Source organism: Abramis brama (assembly GCF_963993115.1).
Source record: "Abramis brama genome assembly, chromosome: 13".
In the NCBI taxonomy this organism is placed as follows: domain Eukaryota; kingdom Metazoa; phylum Chordata; class Actinopteri; order Cypriniformes; family Leuciscidae; genus Abramis; species Abramis brama.
The window spans coordinates 17032302-17050195 of record NC_139975.1 but is presented as its reverse complement, the minus strand read 5'-3'; the positions used below and the strand labels follow the sequence as shown (position 1 = coordinate 17050195).

At 37.6% G+C, this 17894-nt stretch overlaps 1 protein-coding gene across 1 annotated transcript in view; it reads right to left on the bottom strand.

The window, feature by feature from the left end:
* Positions 1-17894, bottom strand: part of pdgfc (platelet derived growth factor c) — a 55442-nt gene that overhangs the window by 28659 nt on the left and 8889 nt on the right. The window lies entirely within an intron of this gene.

Genomic DNA, 17894 nt, shown 5'->3' with positions numbered 1-17894 from the left:
GCATCACAAATAATATGGATTATGCGATGCACTGTGTGAATACTAAATAACTGATCACACAAAGCAAGGATGAACCAAACTCTTCTGTTTTTTATTGAGCATTGATTGACTGCAAACCTGGTAATCACATTAATGGAGTGATAAAAGAGAACTTATGGAAATGATTATGCAATATCAACACCATAAAACCAGTAGAATGATGTTCTAATATTTGCTAACACCGCATACGCTTAATGGACATCTGTGCATCCAAGCAATATTGTGCTTTGATGTTGCTTCACCATAATAGTTTTCAATTATAGATCCAGATAAGAAAGATGAATCAGTAGCTATAAAGTGTTATTTATAGTGACATGACAGCTGAAATGGCATTCCTAATTGTAACAGTAAGATAAGAATTAAAGCTGGGTTGAAAAACATTGTTTGGGTGGTGGAAACTTGAAGGCTACCAAGTTGTTCTGCTACAATCAATTGTAGTTCTTAGAGCTCTGATGGTTTAACAGTTCAGAGAAATGCAAGGTGAAGAAGAAAAGATTGAAGTACTTTTGAGCTCAGTGATTCTGATTTTGCAGGGCAACAGAGGTATGCCAAAACTTTAGTGGTGTTTAAAGCTCAGAAATGATTACACACCGATTCACTTGCTACTGTTATGACAAGATTTACAGAGTTGTTCCTCCCTAGAGGAAAAAAACTATAATGGCTTCCTTTATACAGCACAAAAAAAAAATTTTTTTTTTTTTTTTTTTTTTTTTTACCTCTACCTTTGCCAGGGAATGAAAATGAGCTTGTAGAACACAATGCTGACTTCCAACATGCTTTTCACTTGAAACAGAGTCATTCTTAACTCTTTATCAACATTTCACAATGTTATTCTGGGTTCGTAATTAATCCTATAGTCAGGATTCTATATCACACTCTGCATTTGTAAACGCTGAGTTAATATGCTTGTTTACATATTTTTGAGGTTAAACACATTGATTGGACAAGTACAACATGCACACAAGCGGTTCTAAAAACCACTTGCCCATCAGTGCAAATGGTGCCATGCATATCTGCACTTAAGTCTGGTCGTTTGCTATAATTGTTCAACAATAACGATTTCCTTCAGACACAAAAACTCTAAAAAGTTGCGTGAATGTACAAAACTGAATGAATAAAATAACCACTGAGGTGTTTATGATTGGTTGCCCATTAAATATAACATCAAAATGTTTCACAGTGTATAATCTTAACATTCAGATTTCACATTCCAGGGTCAAAAGAAGTGTGAATTACTGGCAAAGCTAGAGTAAAAAACAGTCTGTAACCGAGTTTTAAAAGGACGTTAAAGCCAGTGTTAAGTGGGGTAAGAAAAGTCTACAAGTATTTCTACATGTGCTGATGCACTTTCGCCAACATTTCATAACAGTTACATCACAGCAAAAATAACTAATAAAGAACAAGCCTGAAAATATTTGTTTCAAACTAGGTAGAGGTAGAAATTATTCTTAGAAAGGGATGCTTGCTTCCCATCCAATAAAATGTTATTGAATTCTGAAAGTGGATTGAAATCTATCTTATCCTGTTGTTGAACTAGGTTAAGAAAAGATGTTTGATGCAAACAGACAGCTGTTGAAATGCAAAACCAGTGCTGGTTTTACAGGCCTGTCACATTCAGAGCCCACCCAGGGGAAATGCACACAGATTTTCTTTCACACTCCAATCCTCAAACACGCACACGGCTCCATCAAGTTGTGTGGAAAAGCCCGTGTCAATAGGTATCCTGGTCTGTTACAGTGATGATACAAGATCTGTAATGCTCTTCCCTGTCTATATGAATTAAGCAGCAACACCAGAACTATTCATCTTCAAAAGTAAGACAAAACCCCCCAGCATTTTTCTATGCTGTATTTCCAGGTATCAATACATAATGAATGAGAAACTATCATTGCGTCCTTTCAAACAATGGATAATTATCTTGTTAGCTCACTGGGGTCCAAAACATGTTGACTTTCACTGTATGAACAAAAATATTCATCAAAATATCAGGTTATACAGGTTTGGAAATGAGAGTAAATTGCAATTTGAGGTGGTAGCTTTGGTAAATGTCCACCATGAATGTGATCTTTTCCTATCTTCTGTATGCATGTATATGTAAGGATTGGCAAATGACTTATTTATCCCTCCACAGTCTGGATGACAGGTCCCATCACAAGCAGCAGTTAATGCTGAATGATGTTTCAGGAGTCACTGGAAGAGTAATGACTGAACCAATGGGGTTTTGGAAAGTTCTGGGGAACAGCTTTAACCCCTGAGGTGTGTCAGCAACCACAAGAGATAGTAATCCGATCACTCTGACATCCATAACTGAAGGAAGGAGCAGAACAGAGAGAGAGAGAGATAAAAAAATAATCTGTTTAGATCATCAAAATTCAATATGTTTGACTAAGACTCTGTGTGACTTGTTTATAATAGGCAGGAGGAAAAATTTAGAGTGGAAAAAAAGAAAAGACATTAAATTAAAAGATATAATTTATCTCTGTAAACATGACAGGGGCTGCTTTGATGTCTCTTTCTCATGTTGTGATTAAATGCACTCTGGTGAGGAGATGTGAAATACAATACACAAGTCACTTTTTAAACAGACAAACTTTGTACACGTCCCAAAAAAAAAAGAAAAAAAAAAAGTAGTATACCTAAATTTGCGCTCGACACGCAGAAACCTGGAATGCCCCGCAAACTATTGCCCGCTTTAAGAATAGACACCTTTGTCAATGTTAGGGAGGCAAAGCAAGATCGCTCATGCTCTCCGGAGTTGAGGAGCATTTTGTGTGAAAGATATCCAAACAAAAGAGCCTGAGGCCCGTGGAACAGTGTTGAACACCTCAGATCTGTTTGCAGCACAGGCCTAAACCCTTTATGGATTCAGTTATATAAACAGATCAGGGTTGGCTACAGCTGCCAAGGTCTTTGAAGTCCCTTGAAACGAGAAAGAAAGGGCCTTTCCTCAGCATGTTGCAGCATTTGCCCAGCTGACTGACAGCTTCTTGTCAAGCTCTGTATTAATGTTTATAATTCTCTTAGGTTTCTGGTGTTAAGGCAGGCCCTCTATTGTTGAGGCCTATGATTGTAAGCTGTTAGAAGTTATTGGAAGGAGGGAAAAGGTGCATTCCTGTTCTCAAAACGCTAATGTAACAGGAGCAGATGTAGCTGGTCTCTTACTGGAAAAGACATGGATCATTTTACATTAACATTTAACTTACCAAGTTATCAGCAAACAACTTTGTGGAGAATATGAGTGATAAATGCACATATAGTATATGATCTGATATACATGATCTAATTGTTTTGTTGAAAAATTGGAAAACCCTCCATTGTGTGACTGCACTTAAATCCAATTCATAAAAACTCTTTCTGTCAATCCTATTCAAATTAAATTTCCCGAGGTGCATGGTCAATTCAAAGCATATTCCCTCATTATTAAAAAAGAACCAATGAATTTTGTACAACCCTGCTTTTTTGTAATGTCAATTTTACTGAATTCTGCACCTCAAAACTCCAACAAACCACTTTACATTGTGCCGTTTCAGTGAATCACAATAAGACTACTGACCAAAGAATCATAAAAGCCTGTTCTTCATTAAGATTTTCCATTAAAAAAAAAGTAAGAAGACCGCATTGCTTGCAGCATAAATTATGACTGATACTTAAACAAGGAACAGTGCGTTTTACAATCAGTTTAACGAATGAGCTCTTAAAACAGAACACGGTGATTATAAACTGCAGCATGCCTCTGAAAAACAATCCGGACATCATTTCTTGGGGAAAAAAAATCTTAAACAATACGTGAGGAATTTCTGTAGGTAAACAGCTTAATACAAAATATAAGGAACAGGAAAACTAAAGTTTTGTAATGCTTGTTCAATCGTTACTGTATTTGTGCACTTCATGTAGGGTGTTTGATGTCATTAGATACTGAACCTCAGCCTTATCACTAAAACTTGCCTTGTTTGATTTTTGAAATTTAGGCTTAGTACGGATTGAGAGAGGTTCTGTGTCTGTGCTTTGAGATGACCTCATCTCTGGGTTAAATAATGTCATATAATGATCAGAGGCTGGCCCCTTGGGTGCATTACCTCAAACATGACTTTTCCTTGACCCACTTCTCTTTTTTCCCCTCTTCCCTCTCTCCTGAGGAGAACGCTACACTGATTAAGGTAGGAAGCTGAGCATGAATAAATAAGGGCTCACAGTGCTACCATTGTGCCTTGTTCACATGTTAGACCTCTGACTGAGCCTGGAGTTTAAATATTAACCTGGCAGCGGTAGAAACAAAGACGGCACAGACATTCAAGAGTGCATACGTCAGCATGTGGGCAAGTGCATAAATAAAAACAAAAACAGAGAGAAACATATTCCTCAAACGCTGTATGATGCATTATTTACATCATACATATGTAACAATTAATTATGCTAAAATTGACCACAAAGGAGACTGAAAAGGAATGAAAGGTATTTTGAAGGACAATGAGGTCCAAAAAACATTGGACCCCATGCACTGACTTTTATTATATAGACACTGAGACATTCTTCAGAATATATGTTCCTCAGAAGTCATAGGTTTGGAGCAACATGGATAGATCACCCATAAATGTCATTTACCTACGTTTAATTTGACAATGCACATTTAGAAAAGCACACTAAACATTTAGTCTTCAATCAAAGAGACATGCAGTGAGGAAAAAGTTACTTTTGAATAGTCTGTTGCAGTAAGCCCACTTAAATCAAAGCTCCAGCCTACTGCTTTGTGCAGTCCCCTCCGATCAGGTTGTAATATGTTCGGGGTTCAGAAACTGCATACAAGAATGAGCATTACAATCAATCGAGCACATAAAAACTCTTTCAAACCTCCTGTTGGAAATTTGGCATAATAGCACTACATTTCACTCAATTCATATCTCCCAGTTGTCTGGCAGAAGGCCTTGATGTCTGTATTCATTTCACTCTAGAAAGTTCATGCTAGACACCTACGCTAGTGCCCGTAACAGCATTTAACAACTTAAAGTGCTAATGTTTCTGATTCCAAGGGACTTGTTCAGGCGCTGTCTGTGTTTTAATCCCCCATATGTTGGGAGCTGACTGCAGCCGGCTGGTGAAACTGTACCCCACGCTTACCATTCTCCCCCCTTTGCATGCTGATTTTACCCCCCTGCTTTTAAGTTGCTCTTACATCTGCTCATGATTAAGGGTTTGCGGCAGTAACTACAGGTGCTGTAAATTCCAGTTCTGGCCTTTTCATATTTATTGCTTTAAGGTTTACAGTTGGGAAGCACAGAAAAGGATAGAAAAGGAGAGTGAGGGGGGAGAGAAAAGTGAGGGGAACGCAGCATGGGAATTTATCATACCATTAAAAAATAATTTGGCTTCAAAAGCGTCGACTTATTTGGAATGTTTCAATCTGCAGTGCAGATGCTCCGTATGGAGACTCACCACCACAGGAGTTTGATGCTTCGACTCAATGAATTGTTTGGTCCCTGTCGACCATTTAGCATAATTTAAGTGGCAAACCTTTTTCCCTAATATATTTAATTCTTTTTACAATACATATTGAGTGTTTATGTTCACAATCTTACACTGATTAGGCCAAACAGACATAGTATAAATTTTATTTTGTATTTTGGTAATCCATTCACTTATTACAGCATCTCATGCAATCTGCAGAAAAACATCAAGGTTTCAGTCAAGGTCAAAATCAATAGGCAAGTGATTGGCATCACGACTGAACCCCATGACATTGACCATCACACACATTAAGTCCTTTTCAACACAGGTCACAAAACACACTCCAACCTCCTTGACACTCACAAGTACCTCCACCCAATAATGATCTTTCACTAAATACAACAAAGACGTTGCATGTCATTTCATAGTGCTATTGAACTCTAAAAGAGACGGTTCAGTCCACCCTCCTTTTGTGTTCCACAGGAGAAAATTGCTTACACAGGTTTTGTAACAACATGTGAATGTTCCCTTTTAAAAGTAAATTTTAGTGGTTACCCCTTTAATATGACTAATTACTGTACTGTACATTTGTCTCAGTCATTTTACAAATAAATTGTGGTAAAGAGCAAGTTCAAGTGAAGCTTGGATAAACTAAATTCTTTTAAATGCTGTGAGCATAAGGTTGCTGTTGTGTCATCACATGCAGAGTAACAGAATCCCACAAGGCACTTCACCAAGGCCTGATTAAGATCCTAACAGGCCACCAAAACCTTCTCTCTCCACAGCTCACAGAATGAGGCTCATCCATTAACACGTCCTCTCTGAGAGCTCCGTAACATCCGCACATGCTATCGTATGGCCAAACATCGACACTGAACTAACCCACTTGCTGGGTGGGTGAATGTGAGTGTGTACGAATGTGTTTAAGAAGCACTTGCCCAACAGGAAATTTGATTCTGAAGTTAGCATGACTGTTCCCTCTGTCTCTCTTCATAAGCTTTTTCTAATGTCTCACTTCATGTGGTTTATACTTCAGAACGTCTTGACTGTGAGCTTGAGCTCATCACTGTTAAAATGATTATAAGATCAGGTATCATCATGGTGCAACTATTTTTCTTCAAGACCACTTTACTCACGCTTTATGCCAGTTCTAAAATTAACAGTAACAACTGGGAAAATAAAAACATGTGGAGCTGAGACACACTGTAAGTCATGCTGATTCCCACAGCCATTATGTTGATCTACAGTTCACCTCTGCTCTTTAAAGACTTGTTTTTGTAGCCAAAGTAAAAAGCAATTATGTCCGGTGGGTAAAATTAAAACAGAAAGTTGATAAGAGTATAGTAAGGGGCACTTTTATTATTATTGTGTCAAGTATAAAAAAAAGTCACTGTAATTTGTTAGAGAAACTCACAACCAAAAATAAATTCTGTCATCATTTACTCACCATCATGTCATCCCTTCCTGTATGACTTTCTGCTGTGGAACACAAAATACATTCTGAAAAACATTGGGGTCCAAACCACATTAGATCCCATTAACTTTTGTAAGGACTTTTGTAAGGAAAACTATTTCTTCCAGACAGGTTTCCCAAACACTTTTTTTTTTTTGGGCCTCTCCATTTCAGACAAAGTTTGAATAGTTTAAACTTATTACAAGTAGCAGTTGTCTCTGCTTATTAATGTAAACTGGGAGACATTTTAACATTACACATTTCAAGGGAAAGTGAGGGAGACCTCGTTGCTATTTTACACACCATGCTAGTCTAAAAACAATAGTATCTGAGTTGAATTACTTTGGATGAGGGGAAGATACAAGAATTTAAATGTCCCTGTTAAATCTAGCCAACAATAGTAGGACCAAACATGGCAAAAAAAAATCTTTGTGGCTTTTCTCAAATAAAGTGTTTCCATTTGTTTTTGTGAAATGAACTCAAATTAAACTTCCGACACGTCAGCTGCTTGCATACTTGTGTTTGCGGTTCTGGCCACACACACACACTTGCTCATATTGCATGTAGACCACATCCTTTAAGAATTTGGTGAGCTTCAATTAAGCAAAACACGTGTGCGTATTATTCTCTAATGGATGTCTGGAGTACTGCCTGCCTCATGCTTACTTTCACCACAGAGCTCTGTTTACATAGTTAGGCACGGCTTTGGTTCTCTGTAACTTCGCTTTAACCAGAAGGGCCTTGAATTAGACATGACATCATCTGTGAAATAGCAGAAGACAGTCAGCAATCAGAATAATAGTGTATCTATGACAGGTAGATATTGGGTTTTCTCATAAAATCTAGGCTCAGTTTAACCGCATCCTTCCTTATAAAGGGAAGTGTTCTTGTTATTGGTGCTTTTAAACATTTTTGCTTTACTGCCTAATAACATTTTTGATCAATTCAACTTTATAAACTGGCGGTGGAAATTTTAATAACATCAAGGTCTGTTACACCAAACACTTTGTGAAGAAAAGATACTTGCAAAACAGTGCTAAGGAAAATGTGTGCTTTTTTTTCAGTCACTAATTCAAAATCTAAAATATAAATGCACTGATATGGAATATTTTGACATACATATTTATATTTTGAAGTCAATAACTAATATGCATTTACCAGAATTATATATATATATATATATATATATATATATATATATATATATATATATATATATATATATATATATATATATATATATATATATATATATATATATATATATATATATATATATATATATATATATCAGTCTACATTTTGTGATACTGCATAAAAGGAAAAAAAAAAAAAATCTCTTTCTTATTCTACAATCCTTCAACAAATGTAGGCCCTAATTGGGATTTAAAAAATTGGAATAAAGAAATTACACAATTTATATTATGTATTATTAATGAAATGAATATTAACAAAACATAATGTATCATCTCAAATATATCAGCCAGGGCTGCACGATTAATTATGAAATCGCAAAGGCTGCGATTATGGTTTATGCTCAGCTTGTCAGGCTCTGTGATCTGCAGTTAATGCTGCTTCATCTGAAATCACTGTGAGTTTGAGTCGCTTATAATGTGCATTTGAAAAAGCAACATGCGTCAAACATCTTTCCAAACATGAGAAGCATTTATGAACCTCTTGTCCAACAAGACAACATTTAATAAATCAAAGCATTTCAATCTTCTGTTTATTCAGCTACAGTGATAGTATGATTTCCTGGAATGACGTGTTGTTGTCTACTTCTGGGGCGGGTCATTTGAGTTTCTGCGCAAGAGCACCCTCTGGGTTTCAGATGGAGCAGCAATTACTACCTATCAGCCGCGCTGTACTGACAAGCTGCGCATAAAATAATCGTAGCCTTTGCCAGATCATGTGTGGTTTCATTTTGATTAATTGTGCAGCCCTAATGTCAGCCTATTTTATTGTTTGTTTGATTTTTTTTAAAATGTCCATTGCTTTGTGCAACATTAGCCGCTTTTCCACTGTCGGGCAAGTGCGAGCCAGGGCTAGCAATGTGCCAGGAGGGACCAATAGCCTCAAGTAGGACCTCAAGTAGACGACCACAGCGGCCAATATCAAGCTGCATTTCCACTGTCGGGCCAGTAGCCCCACAGCACTACCCTAAAACTCACCCTTAACACACCTCCATAGAACGTCGTCGCACAACCCCATATCATCAGCATGGGGAAAGCCTGGCTAGCTAGATTGTAGAATTTGGTATTTACTTAAATGATTGACACTATAAATTGTTTTACAGTGACAGTTATTTATTAATTTGTGTCAGGACTGCACATCAACATGCTGAATCAAACCGTATTTATCATAATTTCACAATGAGAGAACACACATACTTGTACCTGCTTCTACCTGCTTCCATTTACTTGTGACCACAGAAATGCACAAACCAACTCCATTAAGGGTTTTAAGTCTGAAGGCTTACATATTTAGAAACATTATCATACATTTACGTCACATTTCTTTAGAAGGAATGAGCATTATTCATTTTCCACAAAAATATGCGATCTGAGGACGTTTGAGAGATATCTTCCCTCTCGATACGGTTATCCTTTTAGCCAGAGCAACAGAGGGAGCTCACGGACAGAAAACAGGAGTAATGAGTTATACAAGTTTACAGAAGTATGTATAATTTATGACATGCGGATGCACTGCAGAAGTCAGGTATCAACAAAGGCGCGGGAAAGAGATGGATGAAACATGAAACCAAATAAATACACTTATAATCATATGATTTGTTTAAGTTCTTTAAGCAGTATCTGGTATTTTCCATAACCATGTGCATTTATTATGGCAATGGTAAGCATAAGTAGCCTTTAACATCGCATGTACATTTCTGCCTCATACAGTGATCAGATTCCGCATATGAACGCAATCAGAAGTTATTTTAGACACTCACTGGTGTTTGAAAGTGAGTTCAACTGAAATTGTATTAAATGCTTATGTTAGCAGGTAGTCTGTTATGAAGCATGAGAATTGAGCAGTGGTGTTGACCCTCTACTGACTCAGATCAACTTTGTTCATGACCAGTCCTCAAGCCCCAGTTGGCCCACTTTGGACCAAGGTATTCGGAGCGCTATAAAACCCTGGCCGCCGGACCAGAGTGACATTTTTCAACCAAAAAAATTTAAATAAAAAGTACATGCCTGGAAATGCCTTATACCCAGAAGTATACTAGTCCATAAATGACTGAGCTAATTAAGGGCCATGTGTCAGCCGAGTTCTCACCACACAAACCAGCTCATGCTTAGCCGGGAATCCATTCTCATCAGGGTGGGTGGCCACATTTATGTCTCGAAACCCCTCTAATCTCATATTGACCTGCCAGAGTGAAAATCTTCTGAGGATAAACTTTCATGTAATAGCAGAAATCGCTGGCTAGAGATGACACCAGCTGCCACAATAGATGAATTCCATGTACTAAGAGCAAATGCTTACCTTTCCACTAAATCTTTATTGCACCCTCTTTAAACACACGAACAAACAGACACGTGTATCTGGCCAAACACCAAAATCAGACACAAGACATCTTCTTTTAAAGGTTTTTTCTTCTTCTATCACAGCTGTGCTGGTTCTCTTGTGGAATGGCTGTGGGGCTTTTTGTAATCCCATCTGTGATTTTGGGAGCTGAATGTGTGTCTGTGCGTGTGTGTGAGAGACTGAGCTCTCATAAGCTTTACTGCAGTAATGCAACTCTCCCCAGTAACACTATTCATCTCAAAACACATTTTAAATTCACATGCGAGTCTTCATAAAAGGACAAACTGCTGTATAAGACCCTACAGTCTGTTCCATGTTTTACTCCATTTCTAGCTGTCTTTGAAACCAAGAACATTCCGTGCAAACAGCCCCGAAAGAAATTGATGTCTGATGGGCCATTATTATTCAGGATTATAGGATAGTTCACAAAAAGTCATTTACTCACTCTCATCTCATTCTAAACCCGTTTACATTTTTCTTCTGTGAAACAAGATATTTTGAGAAATGTCTTTTTTTTTCTTCTATACAATGGAAGTCAATGTTAACCAAAAATGTTTGGTTAAAAATATCTTATTTTGTGTTCCTCAGAAGAGAGTCATATGGGTTTGGGTGACCATTCAACATGAGGGTGAATGACAGTAAATTACAATTTTCATTTTTTGGTGAACCATCCCTTACATTTTGCACATCCCAATTCTAAAGAGCCACAAATGACAGTTTTATTTATTGTTATTATTTTTGTTATTTTTTTATGTCAGATTACTGAAGCATCCTGCTTATAGTCAATTTGAATAGAAAGAACATAGATTATGGCTAGGAAATTCCGATAAAACCGAACAAAGCTGTAGTTTTGTAACAAATTGAAATTATTTTTTGCTCTTGCATTTATTCTGTAATCTATAGAGCCCCTAAAGGGACATGGGGTGATGGGAAAAATGATGGGGAAAAATATATTTCAATGCTTTTACATTATCATGCAAACGGTTTGTAGTCCCTGAGAAACTTTGCGAGAGAACGCAAAATATTTTTCCATCACCATTCCCTAATCTACTATAAATCTTTTTAACCACACTAAATGTTTGACAAGATTTGGATAAGAAAGATGGTATAATGACTGGCGTATTGTAAAGAGTTTTTTTTTTTTTTTTTTAAGGACATGAGCAGAACAACAGTACTATAGCAGGACTCAGGAGTTTGAGTATTTATAAGGTAAACAGCCAAGATACAGGTCAGGGCTTTAAATACCGTATTTACTGTTCATTACCATCACACGTTGAGACATGCAATGCCCAGCTGTTTGCTACTTGTTTAACATATCAGATGCAGAGCCAAAGAAAATATATGCATTTCTAGGCAGATAAATAAATAAACCATTAAATCCCTAGTGGTGCAAATACGTAATAGCGGTTAAAGACTGAAAACTAAATACAGCCACCAAAATAAGCATCCCGATTCATGAGTGAGGATCAGTCACTCTGCTAAAAGCATTTAACAATCCGACCCAGCTAATGGCTAAACATACACGAAAACACACGTGTTCACATTCACTGACTCCTGCTTGCTCAAGCATGCATGCATACCACTGGAAGATGGTTTCAGACTTTTACAATGAACCAAATGAACTTGTCTTGATGGATGTAGGCTATAAAGTACATTTGAGGGGTGATTTCCTAGTTCCATGAACCTGAAGTTGATTTTTTTCTTCTCCACACAGATCCAATCTGCAACATTACATCTGAAATACATTTGGACTGCAACTATACAGCAAATATATGTAAATCACACAATGCAAAGCACATTAATGGTTCCCTAATGTGCACAGCGGACCAATAGAAAATGATTTAAGACCAATTAAAAACCTATGGACAGAATAATAAAAGCTTGGATTACTTTTATTGTAATGTTTTCATGAATCTGCTACTTCAGAATAACAGATAAAAGCATTTATATGAATAACTTAAACACTTTGTGTCTCATTGCATTTTAACAGCCTCCACACACCATTAAGCATCAGAGTGCCTTGATCTGTCAGAAGCTTGCTGTAAGTGTTAGCGGATAACAACAAATTCTCAATCATGTGTGACTGATAGATTCCCAAAACACCCAATTAAACTGTAAAAACAACAGGATAACAGGAAACAGAACATAAGGAAAAATGCTAATTCAACAATTTGGTTTCCAACTCTTTATTGAAAAAACATTTACACATTGTGGAAACACAAATGTTTGAATTTCCACTTCTGTGTATTAAGATAAATGATTTATAATTACATCAGAACAGATGTATGAACCAGTGATGTTATTTATAAAAAAACGCTTAGAATTAAGTACATTGTTGTCGTGTAAAAGTACCCTTAGACTCTTACTTTTAGCTTCTTTATTTAAAACTTTAAGCCTTTGATAAGAAATTGGCTCTTAGTCAATATTTTTAAACATACAAGCACAGGTTTGTTTAAATGGTTTGCATTACTAAGAAGCATTCCAGACCATCCAAGAATTGCTTTAAATCTCCTAATCTCTTTAATCTGGTGTTCCTTGTGTTCATCTATCTCAAATCAAGTGAAAGGGGCAAAAAAATATATATATATATTATCCAAAATACCCTTATTTCTCAAAAGCATCCTGCATGTCATGATTGAAATATGCAAAACAACACACTAAACCATCCATGATTAAATAAAATAAATACCTTAAAGAACATTTCAGCATGAAACTGCACCTGGTTTCTGCAAGTATGGGCATATAAACCAGGTGTTTAGTTATGAGGTGAGCACAGGTGCATTGCAGGAGAACGGAATCGCAACATTGCCAAATTATCTGAAAGAAGTCACTTTAACAATCAAATTCCATCATTACAGCCACAGGTGTGGGGACAGAGACCATCTCTTGAATTGGTGAGTGATGCAATGTGAAACATGCACACACACTCAGCAGTGGCACAGAGATGAATGAGAGCTGTGTCTGGCATCTCATTAGCCGCTGGGGTTTCCGGCCTGAATTAGTGCTGTCATTCCGAGGAGCTAATAGGCTTTTGAACAGATGTCCGATGCAAGGGGGGTGAGACAATTTCACTTTTGGTGCTATAAGCCTGATTTATCCCAACCTTTTCTCACCTCAGTTGTTCTGATGCACTTTTCTGATTACCCACCCAACAGCCAAATATATACTACAGCAAGACAAGAAAAGGAAAAGCATGGTTCATTATAAATACACCCAGACTAAACCTCAGGGTTTGATTCAGTGGATAAGCTCATGGAAGCTGCCTTTTTGTCAGTACCAGCATGCATTTCACTTATCAATGCCATGGCCCTACTATGTCACAAGCCAACGAGAATTTAACAGCCCATTAGGGATTGGACATTAAATTAATGGGGCTGTAAATGCATATTCAGCATCCTTCATCTGCTGGGACTGATTATGTAGCACTATCAGATGAGAAAAGACAGCGAGAGTCATTCAAAACCACTAAAAAGTCAGCTTATAGTCTCCAGCATTGCCTGAAGGAATTAGACTTACGGCACTACAAAGTCAATACGTTAAAAGATTCAGTGGCAGTCCAAGCGAATTTTCCTGAATCTGGCCTTGCATTCCTATAGCTATAAATCACAACTGGAGTCCATCTTAGCTGACAGCCAGCCTGCTGCTGTTCCTCCATCTGTAGGGTGGGAAATAGATCTTCAGTCTCCAGGGAGAACCGAAGTGCCACGCCTGACACCAGCATCTGTGTAAGTGTGTGCGGAGAACCTATTTGTGCTCCGGCAAAAAGCCAGACATTCTCCGAATACTATGTGTGATTGAGTTACACACACTAGGGTGTGCGACTGGCACATTGTCGTATATCAAATCGCAGCATGTGCAAGGAAACATAATGCAATCTATTCGGCGTGGGGGCACTGGTGCTCAGCCAGCGAGTATCGCGACAGGTGTGCTGCCACTTTTTCCCCCCCGATTTCAAATAACACAACGTCCATATTTCACCAGCGAGCAGCGTACCGCTGACAGAATAACGATGAAGCTGTTGGATGCCACATTCCAACACATCTCATTACATTTTCAGAGAAATCAGAAGTTCTGCATGAGCAATTACTAATCAAACACACTGTATTTATCATAAATTACATTTCTAAAAATAGACAATGTTATAGGGGATAGCTGAACAAAAATTAAAAAAAGGTTTTATCTTTACTCACCCTCATTTCATATTTTCCACGAAAACACAACATGGTTATTTAGCTGAATGTGCAAAGCACTCTTTTCCGTACATAGCAGGTGAAAAGTAACTGGTGTGGTCTTGGCTGCTTTGGGCCTTCTCATCCCCTTGTTGTAGCTTAGTGGTTCTCAACCCTTCCTGTAGCTTAGTGGTTCTCAACCCTTCCTGTAGCTTAGTGGTTCTCAACCCTTCCTGTAGCTTAGTGGTTCTCAACCAGGGGGACAGGGCCAACTAGGGGGGCCAAAACAACAACAAAAATATTTTTTCTTTTGAAGAAACAGGGTTCATGTGGCCTTGAAAGCCCTGAAAATGTAGCCTAATTTTGAAAGTTTGAATTATAGATGTCATGACATTAAATATAATTTATATTCAAATCTCCACAGGCATTTTTATAATAAATAAATAATAATAATTTTTTTTTTATAGTTATGTCATGATCTAAAACATCTTACAGGGTAGAAATTGTGAGTAAAAATATCCTTTTACTTAATAGTTATTCACTAAATCATGAATAAATAGAAAAGTCATGGGGCTTTTGAATGTTGTGAAAAACAGGGGGCCTTAATAATACTAATAAAAAAAAAGAAAAAAGGCTAAGAACCACTGCTATAGCTAGAAATGCCAAAGTTGGTTTGATTCCCAGAGAATGCACTGATAAAATGGTGATTTTTTTTTATTTTTTATTACAATTATGTTTAGGGTGGGGCTTTACATTTAAAGGTGACATCGTGAAAATCAGACTTTTTCCATGTTTAAGTGCTAGAATTGGGTCTCCGGTGCATCTACCAACCCAGAAAATGTGAAAAGTGACAACCCATTAACTCTGTTTTAGTAAGCCTTTGTCAAAAAATAAGCCGATCAGATTTCGCTCCCTTTCTGACGTAGGAAGGGCATCTTATAATATTACCACGCCTTAATCTGCATGTTTCCACCCACCGCACGCCATTTGGTTTTCGCAGGCGACAACAGTAACCAGTTCTAGCGCAATTGCAAACGTTCGAGCAAAGCATGCAAACTGTTCTGTCGTTGGCTGCTCAGACGAGCATAGAACACTATTTAGAGTCCTAGCCACAGATAAGACAAGAGAGCAGTGGATTAATGTTATTTTAATCCCCCAGAAACTGATGAATCAATGTAACTCCACAACAACTACATAAATGTATCCACTAACCATTCAGAAATGTCCAGGTGCAGTCTAAAAGTTGCAACCTCTTCCTGAGTCTATCATAAGGCTGCACTCCGCTACTGGTTATTTCTGAGATTTTGGATGAGTGAGATTATTCGCATGTTTTTTTATTATATCCGAAACTCGTTTAAAGGATCGGCCATCTTCTGAACGGGGGCGGGGAGCAGCAGCTCATTTGCATTTAAAGGGACACACACAAAAACAGAGCGTTTTTGCTCACACCCAAAAAGGGTGACAAGCAAATTTGACAAGCTATAATAAATGATCTGGGGGGTATTTTGAGCTGAAATTACACATAAATCTCTGGTGTCCCCAGAATGTGTCTATCACATCTTGTGAAAAGGGGCATAATATGTGTCACCTTTAAGTTTATGTTTAAGAATTCCTTTCACCATCTTGTATGGACACCAAGATAGGCTGAAACTATAAAAGAGGAGACAGGACATGATTGGAAGAAGAGCGATGGGGTGGGTGGTATTCGAAAACTAGACTTAAACTTTGGTCGCCTGCACATAAGCTCCATTGTGCAACACATTGGACCTCGTGCACTACCCTCCAGGTCACAACTCCGATAGTACAGCATAATCCGAATGTCTCAGTCATGAAATTTCTCTAAAACAGGTAATATGCTAACATAGAAATGTACATTTATAGTCTGGCTTCAGTGAATCCTCAGTGGCCACTGGACATTTTTCACACCATTCAGAGGACTGAGGATTCTCAATCTTTCAAGCAAAACAGCAGCCTGGGGTCAGCAGAGACCTTCTGAGAAAGGCTGATGGAGGTCATGTCACCACAGTGATGTGGTGTTGACAGCAAAATATTTCCTCATTTCAAAGCCACAGCACAAACACACCAGTCATAATGGCATATCATTTGGCTAATAGAGTGTGTCTTAGTGAGTGGGCTGGAGATCATCCAGTGATTCCCTACCCCAGTCATAAACATGCCGAGGAGCCATGCTGTAATGAGTGAATTTCAGACTCGTGTCTCAAATAGGAGGGGTTAGCCAAGGTAACAAGACAGGATATTGGTCAAATTTTACAAAAGACTTTGGACTTGTCACTTCAGTAATTATTACAGCCAGGATAATTATTTTTCCAGATGCAAGCTACTGTATGTCATATAAAACAATGCCTGGATATTAATGCAATCTAGAGCCTGATGCGAGTTTTTTTCTATTAATAATGTCCAAAACAGACTCGCTCCATGAATTAGTCATTTCATTTAACATGTTTCCGAGAAAGGTATTTTGGAACAGATTTTGTATGATTTCTGACTACACCCAAAAAAAAAAAAAGAAAAAAAAAAAGAAGGAAAATTAGTGAGCTAGTGCACATTGTGCTCACTCACAAAGTATATTTCCAGATGTCAAGCAAATTAGTCAATCTAGCAAAAAGACAAATGAGGTTAGAAAACTAAAAGCATGGATATTTAATAATATGGCCCAATAGATTCTCATGATATACTCTACCTCTAAAGGACAATGCACAGTGTCTGAGAGAGAATGTAGTAGTAGTAGACAAGAAAAAAATAGATAATTTATATAAATATATACATACATATATTTTGTCACACAGATAGTAGAGACAAAGCAAGATAAGTTAAGACTAAAAAAGGAGAGGGCACTTCCAAAATACCTCTCTGACAGCAAGTGCTGACATCTGCCAAGGTATGTAGACATGCCTTGAAGAGATAGGAACCAAGGTCAAGTCATCACATTTACCTGCTGCCAAAAGTCTAAGGCCTTTGGAATTCGGTTTGCTCTGAAAACAGCCAATATCTACAGACAGTTAACACCTAAGAGCGTAGAATTATCTGTTCCGGCAGAGCATTAGCCCTCAGAAACAGTTACAGGTTATCTGCTTGTTTCGGCACACATGATTAAACTCTGGGGGGCACATTTTTGGAGGGGGTGACTAAACCCAGTCTAACTTAACAATAATTCCACACTAATCCCTTAACTTTCACTGTACTGTACAATATTAGAAGGCATTTGTTATACTATAATCTCTGCATTAAGTCACTAG